This window comes from Alexandromys fortis, unplaced genomic scaffold (assembly GCF_014885135.2).
Source record: "Alexandromys fortis isolate MF-2015 unplaced genomic scaffold, M_Fortis_MF-2015_v1.1 scaffold_78, whole genome shotgun sequence".
NCBI lineage: Eukaryota > Metazoa > Chordata > Mammalia > Rodentia > Cricetidae > Alexandromys > Alexandromys fortis.
The window spans coordinates 7405403-7406221 of record NW_026067977.1 but is presented as its reverse complement, the minus strand read 5'-3'; the positions used below and the strand labels follow the sequence as shown (position 1 = coordinate 7406221).

The 819-nt window shown below is 41.6% G+C and overlaps 1 pseudogene; it reads right to left on the bottom strand.

The window, feature by feature from the left end:
• Positions 1-243: 243 nt before the first annotated feature.
• On the bottom strand, positions 244-483 carry LOC126510823 (cyclin-dependent kinases regulatory subunit 1-like; annotated as a pseudogene).
• Positions 484-819: the final 336 nt, after the last annotated feature.

Below are 819 nucleotides of genomic sequence, written 5' to 3'. Positions count from 1 at the left end.
AGACGGCAAATATGGCCCACTGGATACAGAGCATTCTAGGGCTTTGAAGTCACTCATCGGACAGAGTTGTGGCATTGGTGACTCAACTCAAGAAGTAAAGCAGGTCCCAGCACTTCAGTGTATTAAACAACCTTTAAATATCAAAGTGAGAAATAAGAAAATGAGATAATCACTCCATTAGAGAGACGGTAGGAAGCAAAGACAGCTGTGTAAAGCTCGCAGCTGAAGGGTGGCTTGCCAGCTTCATTTCTTTGGCTTCTTAGGTAGTGGCCACCAGAACAGTAAGATGTGAGGTTTTGGTTCATGGATCATATAATGGACCCATCCTTGACCCTGCTGAACACCAGGATTTCTCCATTCAGATTCATACATCAAATGGGTTTTAGGGACCAGCTTGACTATGTCCTTGGGCAACATGACATGCTGGTACTTGAATTCCTCATTGTCCTATTTGTCCGAATAATAAATCTGTTTGTGCGACATGACTGCTCTACCCTAGGGAGCCCAAATTTAGATTTTTTCTTCATCTGAATTTATTTTTACTATATATCTCTCTTTTACTGATCACATGAGTTTTTACTTTGCTAAGCAGTGTGGCCAGACTTAAAACCATGCCATTGACAGCCAGATCCATCCCATTCCTTAGCTTTCTGAGAGTCTAGCCTCATGGTGGAGGTACTGGCCAGAGCCATATTAATTGCCACCACTCTATGGAGTTTCAAGGCTTCGGCCACCACCACCAAATAACATGCTGTTGATTATTCATTAACACAATTTAAGTGTTTTATTGCAGAACCTCTTAAAAGAGCTACATTTTTT